This window comes from Mustela erminea, chromosome 14 (assembly GCF_009829155.1).
Source record: "Mustela erminea isolate mMusErm1 chromosome 14, mMusErm1.Pri, whole genome shotgun sequence".
Taxonomy (NCBI): Eukaryota; Metazoa; Chordata; class Mammalia; order Carnivora; family Mustelidae; genus Mustela; species Mustela erminea.
Window position 1 is genome coordinate 2,454,171 of NC_045627.1, and position 21,163 is coordinate 2,475,333.

A 21,163-nucleotide genomic window follows, 5' to 3' on the forward strand; every position below is an offset into this window, starting at 1 on the left:
CTCTTTAAATGGACGTGATCTTTCCTTAGCGCATTTCCGATCAGGATGAGCGTCCATTCAATTAGCTTTTTATGACCTCTTTTCAAAAACCTTTAAAATTTCAGATATTTATGCTAGATCTTTTCATTTGCCTTTTCTCTCTTCTGCCTCTCTATTCTATAGCCATCCAGTGATTGAAGGTGGGTACAGACTACTGGATCTGACTGGGAGATTCACCAACAGCAGCCAGCATTAAAGAGAGCATGCTCCATTCTGATAGGTAACTTCAGAAACAGCATTGTTTCTTAGACATGTCATGAGCATGGCCAACTCTGCTTTATGGGTAAAGAAATAAAATAGTTAAATGTAATTTAAAGTGCCTTTTCTAAGGCCAAGGTGGGCTAATCAATCATTGTGTGTGTGTGTGCGCCTGCGTACTTAAAGCTCTGTTTGAATTTTAGGATGCATAATGAATTAGATAAATTATCTGGTGAACAAGCAACAGATTTTGTGTTTCTGTTCATGCAAAGTCTTTTATTCCAGGGGAAAATTTGTCTAAAGGGGGTAAGGCTTAATTATTTGTTTTTTGAAAATTCTCATTCCTTTCTATTTTTAACCTTGACTTGCTTTCAAGGGAAAATGATTTCCCCTTTGACACAAAGTTATGTGTTACAAAAAAAAAATCAATCTTGGGGGAGAAAGAAGCAAACAAACAAACAAAAAAAGATAAGATATAATAGCAAAAGTATTTTGAATTAGAACATCAGAAGGAAAAGAATAATCATTGTCACCAATAGATACCAAGTTCAAAGATCCATGTTCTATGTTCAAGCACATGTTTTTAGATACCTTGATATTTGAATGAGGATCCATCATTTAAAAAATTGGCTCAGACTGCAATATGATCTTTGGACCAAGGTTTCAGAAACACCACCTTGCTTAAAAATGCTTGGATCAACCAGGAGATCAAAGAAGAATTTAAACAATTCATAGACACCAATGATAATGAAGACACTTCGGTCCAAAACCTACCGGATACAGCAAAGGCGGTCCTAAGGGGGAAATACATAGCCATCCAAGCCTCCCTCAAAAAAATAGATAATCCAGAATGTACCAACTGTCTCTACACCTTAAAGAGCTGGAGAACCAACAACAAATCAAGCCAACACCATACGTAAGAAGGGAAATAATCAAGATTAGAACAGAGGTCACTGGGTTAGAAACCAGAGATACAAGAGACTGTATCAATAAAACTAGAATCTGGTTTTTTGAAAGAATCCATAAGACTGATAAACCATTGGCCACACTAATCCAAAAGAAAAGAGAGAAAGCCCAAATTCATAAAATTATGAATGAAAAGGGAGAGATCACAAGTAACACCAAGGAAGTAGAAACAATCATCAGAAGTTATTATCAACAGTTATATGCCAATAAGCTAAGCAACCTAGATGAAATGGATGCATTCCTGGAAAACTATAAACTCCCAAAATTGAATGAGGAAGAAATTGACAACCTGAATAGATCAATATCTAGTAACGAGATTGAAGCGGTGATCAAAAACCTCCCAAAAAACAAGAGCCCAGGACCTGACGGATTCCCTGGGGAATTCTACCAAACTTTCAAAGAAGAAATAACACCTATTCTCCTGAAGCTGATTCAAAAAATTAAAGCAGAAGGAAAACTTCCTGACTCTTTCTCTTGACTCTTGCTGGAAAACCCAGCATTTCCCTGATCCCCAAACCAGGCAAGACCCTACCAAAAAGGAGAATTTCAGACCAATATCACTGATGAATATGGACGCTAAGATTCTCAACAAGATCCTAGCAAACAGGATCCAACAGCACATTAAAAAGATTATCCACCATGACCAGGTGGGATTCATCCCTGGGCTACAAGGATGGTTCAACATTCGCAAATCAATCGATGTGATAGAACAAATTAATAAGAGAAGAGAGAAGAACCACGTGGTCTTCTCAATTGATGCAGAAAAAGCATTTGACAGAATCCAGCATCCATTCCTGATTAAAACGCTTCAAAGTATAGGGATAGAGGGAACATTCTTGAGCTTCATCAAATCTATCTATGAAAGACCCACAGCAAATATCATCCTCAATGGGAAAAAGCTTGCGTCCTTCCCGTTGAGATCAGAAACACGACAAGGAGGCCCACTCTCACCACTCTTGTTCAATATAGTATTAGAAATCCTAGCAACAGCAATCAGACAACAAAGGGAAATAAAAGGTACCCAAATTGGTAATGAAGAAGTCAAACTCTCTCTATTCGCAGATGACATGATTCTTTATATGGAAAAGACTCCACCCCCAAACTACTAGAACTCATACAGCAATTCAGCAATGTGGCAGGATACAAAGTCAATGTGCAGAAATCAGTGGCTTTTTTATACACTAACAATGAAAATACAGAAAGGGAAATTAGAGAATCGATTCCATTTACTATAGCACCAAGAACCATAAGATACTTGGGAATAAACGTAACCAAAGAGGTAATGGATCTGTAATCGAGGAACTACAGAACACTCATGAAAGAAATTGAAGAAGACACAAAAAGATGGAAGACCATTCTATGCTCTTGGATTGGAAGAATAAACATAGTTAAAATGTCTATACTGCCTAGAGCAATCTATATTTTTAATGCCATTCTGATCAAATTTCACCAGTATTCTTCAAAGAGCTGGAGCAAATAATCCTAAAATTTGTATGGAATCAGAAGAGACCCAGAATCGCTAAGGAAATGTTGAAAACCAAAAATAAAACGGGGGGCATCACATTACCTGATTTCAAGCTTTACTACAAAGCTGTGATCACCAAGACAGCATGGTACTGCCATAAAAACAGACACATAGACCAGTGGAACAGAGTAGAGAGCCCAGATATGGACCCTCAACTCTATGGTCAATTAATCTTCGACAAAACAGGAAAAAATGTACACTGGAAGAAATACAGTCTCTTCAATAAATGGTGCTGGGAAAACTGGACAGCTATATGTAGAAGAATGAAACTTGACCATTCTCTTACACCTTACACAAAGATAAACTCAAAATGGATAAAAGACCTCAACATGAGACAGGAATCCATCAGAATCCTAGAGGAGAACGTAGGCAGTAATCTCTTCAATATCAGCCACAGCAACTTCTTTCAAGATATGTCTCCAAAGGAAAAAGAAATAAAAGCCAAAATAAACTACTGGGACTTCATCAAAATCAAAAACTTCTGCACAGCCAAGGAAATAGTCACGAAAACAAAGAGGCAACCCATGGAATGGGAGAAGATATTTGCAAATGACAGTACAGACAACAGGCTGATATCCAGGATCTATAATGAACTCCTCAAACTCAACACACACAAAATAGACAATCATATCAAAAAATGGGCAGAAGATATGGACAGACAATTCTCCAATAAAGACATAGAAATGGCTATCAGACACATGAAAAAATGTTCATCATCACTAGCCATCAGGGAAATTCAAATTAAAACTACATTGAGATATCACCTTACACCATTTAGAATGGCCAAAATTAACAAGACAGGAAACAAAATGTATTGGAGGGGATGTGGAGAAAGGGGAACCCTCTTCCACTGTTTGTGGGAATGCAAGTTGGTGCAGCCTCTTTGAAGAACAGTGTGGAGATTCCTCAAGAAATTAAAAATAGAACTTCCCTATGACCCTGCCATTGCACTCCTGGGTATTTAGCCCAAAGATACAGATGTCGTAAAAAGAAGGGCCATCTGTACCCCAATGTTTATAGGAGCAATGGCCACGGTCGCCAAACTGTGGAAAGAACCAAGATGCCCTTTAACGGACAAATGGATAAGGAAGATGTGGTCCATATACACTATGGAGTATTATACCTCCATCAGAAAGGACAAATACCCAATTTTTGTAGCAACATGGACGGGACTGGAAGAAATTATGCTGAATGAAAGAAGTCAAGCAGAGAGAGTCAACTATCATATGGTTTCACTTATTTGTGGAGCATAACAAATAGCATGGAGGACATGGGGAGTTAGAGAGGAGAAGGGAGTTGAGGGAAAATAGAAGGGGAGGTAAGCCATGACAGACTATGGACTCTGAAAAACAATCTGAGGGTTTTGAAGGAGCGGGGGTTGGGGGTAGGAGTTGGGGTACCAGGTGGTGGGTCTTATAGAGGGTGTGGATTGCATGGAGCACTGGGTGTGGTGAAAAAATAATGAATACTGTTATGCTGTAAATAAAAATAAATTTAATAAATAAATAAATAAATAAATTTTTTTAAAAAAGACTGATCTTTAATCTACATTTTGCCCAAGATCATGTTCCAGCTTTAATATCATCTAATTGGTGGGGGGGGGAGTGAAGCAGGGAAATTTTGAGCTTTTAGAAAGTAGGAGCTATAGTTTTGTATTTCACAGGGCCAATGAAGAAGTTGCAATGTGTTTCATTTTAGCTCATTTCAACATGTTGAAAGTGTTCAAGAGGGGATCTGAGAGGGCCACGAGGTAGGGCCACAAGTTAGAATTCTGAAATTTGCCCTGGTCTGCAGCCTGTCAAGGCTGGAGACATTTAGCTCCATTCCTGCTGCTCCCACACTGAACATGGCCACAAATCTACATTAATACTAATAACATTGTGCCTCTCAGAACTCCCCAGAGAGTTTGCTAAGTTCTGTTTGAAGTGATTCTGGAAGTCAGAAGCCATGTGCATTTCCCAACAGGTCCTCACCCCTTTCACTGGGGCGTCTTTATCAGGAACAGTGGAGTCTTGCCTCAAAGGGGGAATAATCTGGGCGCCTGGGGGGTTCAGTGGGTTAAGCTCAGGTCATGATCCCAGGGTCTTGGGATCCAGCCCCACATCAGGCTCCCTGCTCAGCCCGGAGTCTACTTGTCCCTTTCCCTGTGCCCTGCTTGTGCTGTCTCTGTCTCTCTCTCAAATAAATAAAATCTTTTAAAAAGTGGGAGGGTGGGGGGGCAGAATAACCGATAATCCTCCCACCTCTTCCAACAATCATGAATTCATGAATTCATGAATTAACTGGCATGAATTCCCCATTCCAGTGGAACAGATCTGAGGATTTGGACAAATGGAAGTAATAGCTTTGTTTTTGAAAGAGGTGCAGAATGAGTCCAGACACAGAGAACAAAAACTACTGCCTCTGCTAGGTAGGACTTCACTGTCTCCCCACTTCTTGTCCCAGAGAGCTTCAGTCATTCCTGGGGCCCTAGAGGGTTACTGAATACAGGGTGAAACAGAAACCCTGTTTGTGTGCCTCCACTAGTGTTTGGGGAAGAGGGTGGAGCTAAGTTGTTGTCATTCTCCTCTGGCCTCTGCTTCTACTTTGTTTATTGTTTTATTTTTTGTTTTTAAGATTTTATTTACTTATTTATTTTAGAGAGGGAGAGAGTGAGAACAGGGGGAGGGGTAAAGGGAGAAGGGGAATCAGGCTCCCTACTGAACAAGGAGCCCGATGTGGGGCTGATACCAAGTCCCTGAGATCATGACCTGAGGCAAAGTCAAGAGTAGGACACTAGGCCCACCGAGCCCCCCAGGCGCACTTGCTTCTGCTTTGCTTTAATTCAAGGTGAACTGGTCTGTGGTTCAGTGCCCACAAGGGTCACTGCCTCCCTTGGATGTATGTGTCAGTTTCCCCTGATGCTCTGCTAGTTCCAGGTCCTACCGGCCTTGGGAGCCTGGAGTCAGGGTGGCCTCATCCTCACCATTTAGCCCACAGTCAGTCACCCCCCCCGTCACACCACATGGTTGACATCAGTGGTTTTCTAGACTTGCTTCGTCTGACTCCCACAGAAATGGTCTGGTGTTGAGGAGGTAGATTTTGCTTCTATGCCTGGTTCTGTCCGTTAGGATCCCAAGTCCGTCCGACTACCCCATTTCATGCCAGGCTTGGAAAAGATAGCTTAACCCTCCCGACAGCAGCTGCCACTCCAAGGAAACATAAAGGATTCAGTCATACTGGTCACTTGGCACTCCGCAGACCACTATTTCCCAATCTGCAGGCACATCAGGGCATTTGGTGCATCAGGAAGACACTCTGGGAGGTGCCACGGCCTGGGGTTTCCTCATTGCCATTGGCTTCCGGTCTCTGCTCTCTCTAGCTGCTGTCACTGCAGCTACATCTTGTTCTTCAACCTGATGTCATAGCCAGAAGTTTAGAGGTTCTTAGTCGGTGAGGAGTTTTCTGGAGCAGAGGGCACTCATTGAGCTAGGCAAGGTCAAGATCTATCACAACTGGGAGGCGGGTTGGGGTGATGGTCAGATCCAAGGGCACTGCTGGGAGGCTGCCTGCCTTCTCCACCCAGTTCTGGCACCTGTGGGTTCTGTGACATGGGCAGATCTGAAATCTCTCTAAGCCTTGGGGTTTTTTATCCATAAAGTGAGGATGATAGGACCCACTTGATGGAGTTTCTTTGAGATTTAAATAACACACCCCAGGCATTTAGAAACATTCTCTGCACAAGCTTTAGCACTCAGTAGATATTAGCTGTTGCTAGTTTTAACAATGTTTTAAATAATACAACATTTGACGATATAAAATCGTCTTCAACCCGACAGCAAATGCATGGGAAGCTATTTAAAATCTTCAAAAGTAAAGCTCTAAATTTCTAGAAGTCGGTCATTAATTTGTTACAGATCTCTGATGTTACTTTCTGGCTCATATAGTGAAAGGACTGACCTGTTTCTTGCTTTGTAGGTCATTTAATCCTTCCTGTAAACCCTGCAGGGTAGGCTACATTATTATTCTAATTTCACCCACAAGGAAACCAAGAGACAAAGCTGCAAAATAACTTGCCCAAGGTCAGAAATCTTGTCTGTGGTGAGGCTGGACCTCAAAGTCAGGTCACAGTGGGGGTGGGGAGGGTGTCATAGGAGGGTCAGTCTGGACTGCCATGAGGTTGTTCTGCCTTGGAAGACGTAATTTAAGCCCTGCCAAGGAAGAGATCACACATTTAAATGTGCAACCTTCCCCTTTGGGTATCCACAAGAGAAATAATCCCATCCCTGGCAGCCCATCTTCCTCCTCTCTGCTCACTGTTCTTGTTTGTTTTGTGGGAGGCTGGTCAGAGTAGAGGATAACGCCCCTTTTCCCTTTGCTGTGGCTTGGACACCTGTCCTCTGAGTCTTCAGGTATCCTGGCAATTTTCAGGTAAGCAAAGACTTAACATGATTCAAAACCTTTGATTAAAGTACAACCAAAACAATAAGTCTTGGTGCTTAATGAAATGTCTTGCAAGAAATGGATTGGGTCAAAGCACTTTCCATGCAAAGAATGGATTCCCACGCTCAGAATTAGCTCACTATGTTTGTTTGCTCCCTTCCACAGTTTCTCAGTGTCCCTAGGATGTCCGTCCAATTTTCAGTAGGGCACTATTTCCATTTCTTAAGCAATGTTGATGTATAAAATTAATCTGTGATTATTAAATGTCTTATGTCAGGCATTCCCACGATGTGGCTGGTTTTAACAACAACCTGTTGTTTGATCTGTGGAACTTTAAATGCTGGTAGATTCTTTAATTTGGAAAATGAAGTGAATCCTGAAGTGTGGATGAATATTGTAAGTCATGGCAAGTCCCAAAGGACATCACATAAGGCAGATGCATGGTCTTGTGAGAGCAGAAAGTCTCAAATAAGGGAACAGATAAAACATAGGTGATATGTAAGGTTTCTCTGAGAGTCAAGCTAGGGAGAACTTCCCTTTTGGCTGAGTAAATAGCACTTTCCAGTAATGTAAAGCAAAAAAGAATTTATAGGCAACGTTCTTGTTTGAATTTATATTTTTAAAATATTAAAAATTTCTATTCTAAGCCCCTTGGATATTATATATGACCACCTTCTCCGCAATCAAAAGGGGTCTCGAGAATTAGCTGGAGAACATAGTTCTGTTAGAAAAATGGGTCAATACCTAGTACCATCTCTACCCAACTACCCACCCCCAAATTTGCCAATAGCAGACATTTTTTAATATTCTGCTAATTTTTTTAAATCAAGACTTTACATAGTAAATCGATTTTGCAGTTACCTGGGGCTACAGATTTCAGATAATTCACCCCAATAAGTACACACAAGATACTTTGTTCTAGTTCCTTCCAAAACCCTTTGGAGAAGATGTAGAGCTAATGTCTGTGTTTTCACCGGGCAGAGTGAGATCATCACCTATAATGGCTACCCCAGTGAAGAGTATGAAGTCACCACTCAGGACAAGTACATCCTCAGTGTCAACAGAAATCCCCATGGACGAAGAGATGCCCGGAGCCCAGGTACGAGATGCGTTTATCCTGCGAAGGCGACAGCATATCACTACACCTTAGGACTGGCTTTCTACTGAGAGAATGACTGGTTTATCAAACTTGGTTCAATTCTTAGATTAGTCTTTAAACAGTTAAAGGGAGTCTCCTTCTTTTCCAATTTTCTGAAGACAGCGAAGAACCTAAAAATATGACGGGCAAGACAGATCTTGTTGACAGCAAACAGGCTCGTTTGCTGAGGGTGTGAATGCAAAGGCGGGACCAACATTTCTTTCGTTCATGACTCATTTCTCATGCGAAAAATTGCTGAATCCCAGGAAAGGGATTTCCTCACTCGCAAAGAGGTTGGCTGGGTTGCATGAAGTCTCTCCTGCCCACTTTAGAATCAATAGGCCCCCTTCGGCAGGACTAAAAAATCAAATTAGATGACCCTGATGCTTCTGAAACATTTTCCAGGTAGGAAAATTGGAACATTCTTCCTATATTTTGATCAGAGGGACACAAGTTTTGTGGGAGGAAGGAGCATGGTGTTGATATGGCCTAAATTCTAGCATGAAGAGTCAGCCACGCAAAAGCAGAGGAAATTACTCTTTAAGTAGGGACAAGTCACTGCAAAGCTCAGGATGAGTGAGGAACAGAGAAGAAGGAGCAGAGTATCTGGGAAGACAGGAGGGCAAATACTGTACCCCATCACTGCACTTGTCTGTCCTGCCATTCATATTCAGAGGTGGCTAAAATCGCCATTTGACTTCTGTCCTCCAAGAAAGAAAGGCATAATTCTAGAGATTCAGAATGAAAGTTGAGAGTGGGACAAAGGTGAGGGTAAGAGAAAAATGGCAGAAGTCGAAGTTGACTCTGTGATCATTAACAAATCAGTTTCTTGGACAAGTTCCTCTTTAGATTGTATTTGACCAAAAATTATTCATCCTGTATCTGAAATTCAGATCAACGCCATCCTGAGTCTTCCTGTTAATCTTTGTTTTCTTTCTTTCTTTCTTTTTTTTTTTAATCTGGCAACACCAGGCTTAGAGGGAGGGGGCTTGGAACCCTAAAAGGAGGGCATTTTTCTCCTTTCCAAGGAGGAAGAATTTGGAGAAGGTTTGGAGTTAAGAACCATGGGTTAAGTGTATTATTCTAAAAACTTTACATTAATTTATATCTGAGAAACCTCTCAGCATCCCTAAGAGGTCAGTACTATAAATAGTTACCATTTTACAGGTGATGAACCTGAGCAGGCTGTGTAACAGGCTCAAAGTCACACACACACAGCGAGTGATGGAATCAGGACTCAAACCCAGCCAGCTCCATAGCCTGTGCTCTTAACGCACTAAATTATGGCGCCTTTTGGAACCTTCTGCGCTGGTTCACCTCATCTCCCTGAATACCCTCTCCCTCAAGAATTTGACAGTCATCAGAGGGATGTTAAGCTGACTCTATTATATTTGGGGTTTTCAAATGCTCTCTGGTGGGCAGAGGCTGGGGATTTGGCTAGAAGCTTGGAGAGGAAATCAGTCACTGTCCATTTATGCTCCCATCCTCCTCCTCCCTGGAAGAGGCAAGGGATTCCATCAGACATGATCATTTTCCTGTCTTTGAAAGACCCCTGAGATATGCAAATGTGAATTCCTAGAGCTGGGAGCACAGTTTACAAGCACCCACTGCGGTGTGAAAAAGAACTGGGCTTGTGTCCTGGTTCTGCATCTTGTTAACCAGGTGGCCCCTTGGGAAAGGTACTTCACTACCTTAAAGCTCAGTTTCTGCAGCTGTAAAATGAGGATCCTTAAAGTAGTAGCTACTTGGTAGAGGTATAATGAGGCCATAACAAGCTCCTGCATGTTCATCCGTCAGCACAGCACATGCTTGAGAATAATAAACATGCTTGAGAAACTTACACATGACTCTCTCCTTCTACACCAATGAATGACAAGGGGAAAGGTGAATGCTGGTTTTGGGTTTTGCTTCTTCTGGTGTGGGGTGTGTATGTGGGAGGGGTTTCTATCATGTTCCTGAGATGTTCTCTTTATCATAAGTTATTTTCTCTCCCCTCTCTCTCTTCTCCCTTCCTCCTTCCAGGATCCTGGCCAGTCGTGTATTTGCAACATGCCTTATTTGCAGACAATGCCTCTTGGTTGGAGAATTATGCCAATGGCAGCCTTGGATTCCTACTAGCAGATACAGGTTATGATGTCTGGATGGGAAACAGTTGGGGGAACACTAGGTCAAGAAGACACAGAACACTGTCAGTCACTAAAGAAAAATTCTGGGCCTTTAGGTAAGCCTCATCTAAGAAAAATCATGTGGAAAGTTGGAGACAATTTCTTTGACTATAATAGGGTGGGTGATATTAATACTAATCCATATCATTGGAAGGCACATAGCTCCTTGTAGTTTCTATTAATATCTCAAAGCAAAGAAACAGCAGGAATTTAGATTTCCACTGATTGGCCCACAAGTTAGTTACATCATTTTAACGCAATGGTTTTTTAACATCCAATTTTATCCAATACTATACTATATAAATATGTCCCAAGAGACAGCTCAGGGAATTCCTGTGACCAGGGCACACACTCATTCAATCAATGTTTGCTGAGTGTCTCCTGTATGTACAGTTATAGGCTCTGAGCACTCAAGAGTGAGAAAAATGCCTGTCCTCATGAAACGTCTATTCATTCTAGTGCAACTAATCCAGGTCTTTTCTCTTGGACAGAGATGGTGTGTGCCAGTACTGTATTTTATTTAGAGAAATTCTGATTGTAACTGTAGTAGATACAATTTTCAAGAGAACCCCAATATGAGGTTTTTAAAACCTTGATAATGGGCCATAGAGAACAATCTCCTCATATGCTACCTCCTTGTTTTACTGAAAGTATTTCTGCTGTCACCAGAGGACAGGCTGATTCTTGCAAGATATTTCCCTGTTCGTGGCTAAGCTCCCTGTTGGTTTGCAAGCCTACTGCTAGAACAGAGTGTGATTTCCTACCATGCTAATGAAATATTCAGCACCCGCTGGCAGGTGGGGAATCAAGGAAGGGTAGAATAGATTGTTAGGGTCAGAGCCTTTGGGCAGGAACAAGCATCAGGAAATATTTTGCATCACTGCCCCTTGGCAGGGAGCTTGGAACTTGTTTGCTGTAAGACATCACAAGAATTTTCTTATACTTGGGAATGTCAGCCTACAGATTTCCTTACATGTCCTTTTGATAAGCAACCCTCGAGCTCATAGGCTACCTGGAGCCACTGAGTATTTTTTGTTCTCCTGCATGAATGCCAGCTGAACTGGTGCTGTGGCATTTTGGTAGATACGGAACATGTCTCTGATACGGGAAGAAACATCAACAGCAGGTGCACCTGAGTCATGCCTTGCCTGTCATCCAGTCCCTTGAGCAGGCCTGCTCCCAAATGGGCATGATGATCATTTCACAGATGAGCAAACTGAAGCTCAGAGCGTTTAAGTAATGTATCAAGAGTTTCTCAGCCAGAGTCATGATCTGCCTCCAGTTCTGCTTCCAAAGCTGAGTGTTCTGTAGCCTGAAGGTCTGGAAGGGCCCTGTGGCTTTTTGAAGAAGAAGCGGGCAGAGCAGGGGAAGGGGGAGGGGATGGGAGGAGGAAGGGGAGGACAGGCCTTCAGGCCATACACACAAGGCTGAAATCAGTCCTGCTATTAGACAGTAACACACAGAAATGCAGCAAACGGAAGCTACACTAGCCCACGTGTAATTGGATAAAGAATGAAGTGCCCACCAGCATTCTGGGCATGAAAAATAGGTGAGCGTGTGCTCTGAGTGTTCAACTTGGTGGCAAGTACTTACAAGCCCCTGTTTCATTTTGCAGTTTTGATGAAATGGCCAAATAAGATCTCCCAGCAATAGTAGGCTTAATTGTAACTAAAACCAGTCAGCAGAAGATGTATTTCATCAGGCACTCCCTTGGCACTACAATAGATATGTTTACAAATGTCAATGTTTTACAAGGGTCAAGGCCTCGCAGGCGTTCACCTTTCTTGAATTTCAGAAACTGTGTGTCAAGCAAATCTTTCCTCCATTTCTGGTTACAACAGCACTTTTGTAATGGTGATAGAATTTCCATGTGCCCCAAATCTAACATATTTCCAAAGAGTAAGTTTCTAGGTCCCTTCTGCATGAAACTAGTAAGGCCTAATGACATGAAATATCCCTGAAAAATAAGTACATGTTGATCACATCTTCCTCACAACCCATTTGGGATTTTAAAAAATAGTAAAAGAGTGAGGTTATACTTACATTTAAATGAATTGAAAATAATACGATCACTTTTTTTTTAAAGATTTTATTTATTTATTAGAGAGAGAGAGAACCATGAGAAGGGGCGGGGCAGAGAGAGAGGGAGAAGAAGACTCCTGGCTGAGCAGGAAGCCCAATGCGGGGCTTAATCCTGGGACTCCAGGATCAGGACCTGAGCCAAAGCAGACATCAACCAACTGAGGCACTCAGGCATCCCTATGGTCACTTTTTTTTTTTTTAGTTGATACACAAAAGCATATATCAGCTGGGTTTATCTATTTAACATGCAATTTAGTATTTATGGACTAGCAATTTAATGTAAGTACTATATAGAAAATGTTTAGAAGTCCAAGATCCTTCTCTTTGAAAATGTACTTCCTAATGATTTCCTAGAACTTTTCAGAGAAAATAAAAAATCCAGCTCCAAATAAAAATTTAGAGGAATCATTATATGAATATTGTGAATTTGTTAGTGATCTTCCACTAAAGCTTCCAATTTTAAGGACACAGATTCAAATTAGGTCCATCTGAACACCCCCTCCCACCCCCAGTGAGGGTGCTTGGGCATGTGGAGGAACCAGATGGAGAAGGAATGGCTTGAATAAGGTCTAGAAAGTGGGCAGGATGTATATGTGCTCTTACATCTGATCTGCAAAGAAAACAGAAAATATCTGATCAGCATTGCTCTGACTTGCATGTAGGGCATGAATTTTTCAGTGGGCATCTTCTGCATTTGGGGCAGAGCAATTTTTGTTATGTGGGAAGGACCCACTCTTCACAAGACATTTAGCAACCCAGGCTCCGACTCACACTGCTGGTCAGTGTGAGCACGGAACAACTCACCTCCATATACTTCCAGAGATCTTCTACAGGAAGTGTTAGACCAGTATACAAGTTTCAATCTTTGTATCAATTGTTCAGCCAATTAATACAAAGTCAGTTCTTTTTCTGGCCAAGATGGTTTTAGTGTTTCAATAAGACTTTCAGGGAGGGAAAAAAAAAAAAAAGCAAGCATGTGCGTGCACACACACACACACGCGCGCGCGTGCACACGCGTGCGCTTACACACAGTGGGGGGCCCAGAAAGGCATCTCAGGGAACCAAAATACACAGATAGACCACATCCTTGCCCATGCAGTGCTGCTCTCCACCCTCATCTTCGTGGGGCTTGAAATGCTTGCTATGCTGTTGCTGAAAAGTCAGAGCGGATAGAGATGGCTGGTCCTTACCAGGACCACAGGGGACTAAGAGAAATCAGGGAACATTCTAGAGGTCGGTCAGCACCCAGTAAAGCCCTGGAAGGGATGACATCTCTGCACTGTGAGAAAAAAGCAACTGTCTCTATGTCATTTTTATAATATATGGCTTTGTGGGCATAGGTAGGGTCTGAGGCTTTTCTCAGTTTCCTATAATTGACTGTCAGATTTCTTGCCCCTTTCAGTGCCATTCCCTGATCCCTCCCACCACTTCATGTCTGTGGCCAGAAACTCCAGTCTTTCCAACTGGGTGCCCCGCTCCCAAGCTTACTCTCTCAAACCCTACACGTTTTTTTTTTTTTAATTTTTTTTTAATTTTTATTTATTTGACAGAGAGAGATCACAAGTAGGCAGAGAGGCAGGCAGAGAGAGAGAGAGGAGGAAGCAGGCTCCCTGCCGAGCAGAGAGCCCGATGCGGGACTCGATCCCAGGACCCTGAGATCATGACCTGAGCCGAAGGCAGCAGCTTAACCCACTGAGCCACCCAGGCACCCTCAAACCCTACACGTTTTAACTGTACTGCATCCCGTGATTTCAAGTATTTTCTATACAGTGGTCCCCTTCCCTCAGTACGAACACCATGGTCTACTTTCCAGTCCAAGAGCTGGCTCCACTGGGACACTGCTAAAAAGGCAGTGTGCCCATGCATAGTAGGGAAAACCCTGCTTTTCCTTCCTAGTCAAGGCAATGTCTAGCCTTAAGGAGAAAATGTTCTGGCTCTCTTGCCAGTTAATGAGAAATGAGAAACACAGGCAATCACTGATTGGACGGGATAGGGGAGCTCCACCATGGAGAAGTGAATTTGGAGTTGAAGAGACTGACTGCAATCTCTTTTTAAATGATATTTGTTGATCTTCCCTGGATAGAGATGGATTCATAAGTAGTTCCTTTTCCCAAGTGACTTAGTCTCCTTAGCAGAAACACCAAATACAAATGGAAATGGATCACTAAGAATCCTTATTCCTGGGATGAAGGGAATGTCAAGAAGCCAGAAATCAGTTCTTGAAAGGATAATTATTGTTTATTTTCACAGAGTATTTTTGGTACCAAAGGTGTATTTCTAAAGACAGGAAAGGAATCCACTCTCAAAATCTTCAACAATAAAATATTATGGGTGATATGTAGTGAACTTATGTCCTTAGAGGCTGGATATGACAAGAAAAATATGAATATGGTATGTACAATGATTATGGGCCCATTTGATGCTTTAAGAGATTCTAGCTTTTTTAGACTCACTTTGGTGGATCTATAACGCTGCATAAACAAATGTGGTTCTCTAAACTGTAAAGGCAGAGATTTGCTATGCCTAGATTGAGTATTCAATGGTGCATGATTATGAAAACTGGGGGGGGGGAGAGTATGTGGGTTCATCCTTCCATCCATGGTCATATTAGAAAAACAGATGTCCATCATGAGTTTTGCACATTCCCTATCAGCCACCATTACTATAGTTAATGTGATTTTAGAAATGATACCCTGCATTAAAAAAAAATCACAGAAAAGAAGAGAAGTCCATATAAGTATACAGCTTATTTCCTCTGTGCCTTCCTTTGATGGGTGACTTTGGCCTCAGTTAAAACTCCCCACTTAACTTGGAAATCACAAGACAAAATGGAACAGAGAGAACTCTTCTCCCTCAAAAGATGGGCAAGGCTGCTTCATCAACTCTTTGTTTCCTGTTATGGAGAATTCAAGGAGGAAGAGTGTACATCTGCGGGGTACTGTGGTTGGATGGCTAGTTCTGTCACATTGCATATGATGGCCAGCAAGGCTGATACAGTGAAGCCAGTCCCCAAATGACCCTTCTCACCAGCCCATCCTACTCCTATTCAAGAGGCGAACTTGAACCAAACCAAAATAAGAGAAGGACCATTGTTCAAAGTTTGCTTATTCAACAATAAATATTTTCAATAGATTACTTTCCTTCTGCAGAGTTCTAAGACATAGGATTCCCATTACTAGTATATCTCCATAATTTTCATCTCTATAATGTTTACAAAGATGAAAGCACAGTGCATTTGAAGTGATTATATTTAGCTTTTCTTCTGCAATATTTTATTTTAGCCTCAAAAAAGCCTGGCACAGTATGATTTTTGTATCTTCATTTAATAGGTGAAAATACAGAAACCCACAAGTTGTCCAAAGTCACAAAGCTTATAATTAACAGAGTTAAGTTCCGATGCTCAGGTGGTGGGATGTGCTGATCAGGGACCATGCACACCTACGCACATGTGCACAGCACCCCTCCACGCCCCGAAACCCCGCTCGCAAATTACCCTGGAGCTAGTGCAGGATTGCGCTAAAGCAACCCATGCTTTTACTCATAGTCAGGTGCCTGACATGAGCTCTTCTTTACGTATGTGATTCAGCCTCGTCATTTCCCAAACCCCATCTTGGTTTGCTACTCTTAGAACACTCGTTCTCCGCTTCTGTGAGGTATCGTTCCTTTCCCTGGGTGATTTCTGCTATAATATGTTTTCTTTCCCTCCAGAGTCGAATGGCATGTATATGTCACATGTTCCCACTGGATCATCAATGCAGAGCATCCTGCATATAAAATAGGTAGTGTCTTTGCCATGGAAGGACTCTTCGATCTTATTTCAGCACATCTGAAAGGAGAGAGTTAGCAGGTCTAACCCCTAGAAGTTTTGAAACTGGCTTCTACTTTGTCTCCATCACCATCTCTGGTTTGATTTTCCCAGATTGTAAGGAAAAGGGCAAGTTATGGTACAGACCAAGTATGTGACAAAAATGAACCCAGTCTTAGATGGGAGCTTGGAAAAAAGACCCTGAGCTGAAGCGGGAGGTAACCAGGGAAAGCCTCATGGGATCGAACCTTCCTGGACAGAGAACTACCTGAGCTTTGACTTCCCCCTGAGGAGTCCTGATTTTCCCTTAGCTGTCCCTTCAAACCAAGGGCAGTCATTGCTTCCCTTTCTGCTGGCCTTGTGCTTCTAGAGGTAAAAATGTATTTCTATCCTTCTAATGACCCAGGAGTCTTATTTTCTTCCCAGGGCACAGTGATTTTCTAAGATTTACTGTTAACAATTGTGATTCTTACTCTGATGATTTTTTCCAAAAAACATGTATTTCAGCTTTACAGATCTGATGAATTCAGAGCTTATGACTGGGGAAGTGAAGCAGAGAACATGCATCACTACAATCAGGTGAGCTGTTTGGAATGGCCCCAGAAGGGTGGTTTTGAGACATTATAATAAGAAATTATTGGAGGGTGAAAAGAATCCAACCTGACGATTGTTGGCATTCCCACTGACAGAGCTTTTTAAAAAGTGACTAATTTAAATATGCGTTCATTGCAGAACATCTAAAAATAAATAGGCTAGAAATAAAAGAGGCATGTCCGAAGGAATTAATATAATGTATAATCCCTCCACTCACAAAACACAAGATGTATCAATATTTTACTGCATTTATCCCAGTCTTCTCAATGTTGCCGCTTTCACACAATTTTTAATCTTGCTTTTTCATGTACAGTTATGCAAGACCTAGCCAATGCCATGGAGGTGGTTTTTAACATATTTTTCGTTGACTGTATAATAATGAAAATTTTTTAAAAAAAATCTATAAAAGTATACAGGGAAAATGAATACCCAGTTCTTGATACCAACAGAAAAAAATATAGGATCCCACATGAAAATTATAAGAATATTATCCACCCATGATGAGTTGAGCCATTAGCCACTTTTTGTTGTTGTTGTTGTTTATTAAAAGATTTCATCTATTTCCTTAACGGAGAGAGAGAACACAAACAGGGGAAGCAGCAGGCAGAGGGAGAAAAAGAAACAGGGTCTCTGCAGAGTAGGAGGACCCCGATGTGGGACTTGATCCCACTGACCCTGGGATCATGACCTAATCCGAAGGCAGTTGCTTAACCAACCAAGCCGCTCAGACACCCTTTAGCCACTTTTTTCCATCTGATATTTCACACTAAACTTTGTAGACCCATCTAGGCTCTCTGTTCCTGTGATAAATCCTGTTGCCACCATTTCTTTTCTCAAATTCAGGTGCTGGGCTTCTCCATATAACCCAGACACATTAAATTAAATTTTCCCAATGTTTTCCCAGACTGATGTATTGAAGGCAATTTATTTGTGCAAATATAGACCAATTACATTGTTTCTAAGCATTGAAAGAGTCAATCAGACCAACCGATTTCTCCATTAGTGAATGGATTGAATTGTGGGACAAATGATTCTACTAACCCTAAGGACAACTTAAGAGAGCTATGTATATTTTTATTATTTTTTAAGCTTGATTAAGGTGTAACTTACATACAATGAAATTCACAAATTTTCCAATTCAGTGAGTTTTGGCAAACACACTCATTTGGGTAACCACGCCATAATTTAGATATAGAAGTTACCACTATGCCCAGATGTTTTCCCCTGCCCCTCAGAATATATATTCACAGATAAATATATTTGCAAATGCTTAGAATAAGGCCAAGAAAAAAAGAAAAACAAAAACAAAACAAAATTAAAAAAAAATAAAAAAACAGCCACAACAAATGTGAAAAGAATTACCTTCAGAAAGAGGAAGAAAGGCAGACTGAATGGGGAGAATGTGAAGGAATTAAGGAGACTCTCAATTTGGATTTGACATAATTCTTTTTTCTTCCATTATTTTTTAAAAAGATTTTTATTTGTTTATTTGACAGACAGAGATCACAAGTAGGCAGAGAGAGAGCGGGAAGCAGGCTCCCCGCTGAGCAGAGTCTGATGTTGGGGGGGCTCGATCCCAGGACAGAGGGATTTTAAGGCAGAGGCTTAAATTAAATTGTTTCCATTTACAAGAAAATAAAATAAAAATGTCACCCATACACTTAAGACCATTGTTAGTCAAGCTCTTTCTTTTTCAGCTTTATTGAGGCAAAATTGACAAATAAAATTTTAAGATTGAAGGATACAATGTACTGACTTAAGTGTGTGGGAGGGTCAGTGTCCTTAGAATTTCTCCATCGTTCGCTGGTTCTGAGTCCAGGCTGAGCCTGTTTCTTTGAGTATGATTTTAGGTCACTTGAAGTTAATTTTTATTCTATTCTAGCCTCATCACTTTGTCATCTTCTTAAGTTCCCAGCCCAATCTTTGAGACTGTCGCATTTTATCGAGAATAGGGAGATTCACCCATGTAAGCTCCACAAGGGTAGAGATTTTCTTCTGTTTTGTTCACCAGATGTTTTCTCACCTGGGAGAGGCCCTGGCACTTCCTGGGCCCTTAACACCTACTTGTTGCATGAATAAAATTTCTTAAATTCATTCTTATGCATCTTAAAATGTCGCTGTCCCATTCTCTTCTTCCTTCCTCTTTCAGAAAATGAAGACCCACTTATTTCCCAAGTTTGTGGGCCTGTGCCCTTGGCCCCATCTCTTCTTATAGCCTCTTCTTCCTGGTTCCCATTACACTCTTTTTTTAAGATTTTATTAAATTATTTGACAGACAGAGATCACAAGTTGGCAGAGCGGCAGGCAGAGAGATGGGTAAGCAGTCTCCCTGCTGAGCAGAGAGCCCCATGTGGGGCTCGATCCAAGGACCCTGAGATCATGACCTGAGCCAAAGGCAAGGGCTTAACCCACTGAGCCACCCAGGTGCCCCTCTCATTACACTCTTAAATGAATTGCTGATCTTTATGAAAAACAAACAAAAAAGCCTTTCATCAACCTACGGATTCTATCACTCATCATTCCAACCCTCTCAATTTAATAAACATTTTTTTAAATATTTGAAAGGACTGAGTTTCTCCATTTCTTTCCCTCTTCCATTCACTCCTGAACCCCAGAGCTGGAGTTTGGGTCTTCATCTTTCTATTACAGCTACTGTATTTAAAGTCACTTGTGACTTTTGATTGCCACAATCCAGTGGCCTGCTCCAATGCATGTTCTGTGAGCTCCCAAGGCACCTTTGCCATTCACTCCCCCAACCCAGACTTCCATAATGTGGTGATCTTGAGTTTTCCCTTCTCTTTCTGATTATTTCCCTCATCCTCCGTCGCCACTGGCTGCTTTCTATCGCCCCCATTCACAAATGATCAGCCTTCCTCCTCTCTCCCTTTCTCCATTGGAGAATGTAGTCCTAATCTATAGCTTCAATTATCCCTTCTCTGGACCATCCCTGCTGCATGTCTAGATTGTTCCAGAATCTACCTCCAGCCTATTCCTTCCTCAAGGCATCTCAGACCGATGGTCCTTACAGTTACCCTCAGACAGAACTCTGAGAAATGACCCTACCTCATCCTCCCAAACTTCTGAAAGATGTCAAAATACCTGAGGCTGGCCCTTGACTATCTGTCTCCAATCTTCTATCCTCCTGCATTCTCTCACACAGTTCCGTCCTGCGGTTCTCTGGACAGCTTGCCATCCTGACCGTGGTGTACGTGTTCTTGCTACCTCTAGGAAGCCCTCTCACCCTCATCCTTATGTGACAGAATCCAACGGTCCCTCCAGAGTCATTTCAGATGATTCCTCTTCCTCAGAAGCCCCCAGGCAGAAGTTGTGTCTTCTTCACCTTCACTGCCATTGTATTTGGGGAGTGTTTAGTGGCATTTAACATACCCTACTTTGTAGGCAAATGTCTGTTGACCTATCTTACGTCCTTCCTTCATGCTCCTTGAAGATGCAGACCATTGCAGGTGTTCTTTCTACTTCCCTCAGTGCCTGACAGAGCTGCACTTGTAGTCAATGCTGAGCCCAGTAGCTGAACCCAGCAGTTGCCGTGAGGAGATTTCACTCACAAATGCTCTTTCTCTCTCTTCCATAGAGCCGTCCCCCGCTCTATGACTTGACTGCCATGAAGGTGCCTACTGCTATGTGGGCTGGGGGCCATGATGGCCTTGTGATGTTCTGGGATGTGGTCAGGGTAATCCCCCAAATCAGGAATGTCCAGTACTTCGACCTCTTGCCTGACTGGAACCACTTCGATTTCATCTGGGGCCTGGATGCTCCCCAGCGAGTATATAGTAAAATCATAGCCTTGATGAAGTCATATTCCTGATGGCAAGGAATTCCTTTTTGTTAAAAGTTGCTTGCCAGCCCAGGGGAGGCTTTGGGAAAGAGACTGATCAGCAGGGAGGCCTCCTCTGGCGTCCTTCCACTCATTTGTGTTGCTAAGGATTTCCCTTACCCACCATCCCCGCTAGGAGTTATTTCAACTGTGTTGCTCACCAGCTGAGAAATCTCCAACCTTCCCCCCTCAGTCAGGGGAGGCCCCATTTTTCACCTCTGTGAAATATGCCCATGGGAGAGTAGTTCAAAGAGGCCTTTTTCTTTCCTCATTAAAGTCAATTTCTTAAAAGGAGAGACTTTGCAAAGGCAGCCATTTGGGAATATATTTGGGGAGGCAGTGATCTTATGACCTACCTGTAATCACCGTTAGGGCCAGAGACATGATGGCCATC

At 42.0% G+C, this 21,163-nt stretch overlaps 1 pseudogene; it reads left to right on the top strand.

Moving 5' to 3' along the window:
- The first annotated feature begins 201 nt into the window (after positions 1-201).
- LOC116573578 lies at positions 202-20,760 on the top strand (annotated as a pseudogene).
- Positions 20,761-21,163: the final 403 nt, after the last annotated feature.